Below are 541 nucleotides of genomic sequence, written 5' to 3'. Positions count from 1 at the left end.
CCCGCTACCTCGCCCAGCTAGTTTTTTGTATTTTTTTAGTAGAGACGGGGTTTCACCGTGTTAGCCAGGCTGGTCTCGATCTGCTGACCTCGTGATCCGCCCTCCTTGGCCTCCCAAAGTGCTGGGATTACAGGCTTAAGCCACCGCGCCCGGCCCAAAGTTAAACTTTTAAGTTCCTCCCAAAGTTAGTCCGGCCTACACCCAGGAATGAACAAGGGCAGTTTGGAGGGTAGAAGCAAGACGAAGTCAGTTTGGTCAGATCTCTTTCACTGTCATAATTTTCTCACTTGTAATTCTTGCAAAGATGATTTCAATAACACAATCCAGGGAAGTAGGAATTTGTTTTTTTTTAGATTCAGGGGGTACATATGCTTGTTACACAGGTATTACAGGTAACATACATACATGTATACATGCGATACATACTACCTACAATGTCCAATGGACGTTGTATCCAATAGGTAACTTTTCAACTGTCACCCTCCTCCCTCCCCACCCCACTTTTGGAGTTCCCAGAGTCTATTGTCTCATCTTTATGTCC

This window comes from Mandrillus leucophaeus, unplaced genomic scaffold, assembly GCF_000951045.1.
Source record: "Mandrillus leucophaeus isolate KB7577 unplaced genomic scaffold, Mleu.le_1.0 Scaffold268, whole genome shotgun sequence".
NCBI lineage: Eukaryota > Metazoa > Chordata > Mammalia > Primates > Cercopithecidae > Mandrillus > Mandrillus leucophaeus.
This window is presented reverse-complemented; position numbering follows the sequence as displayed.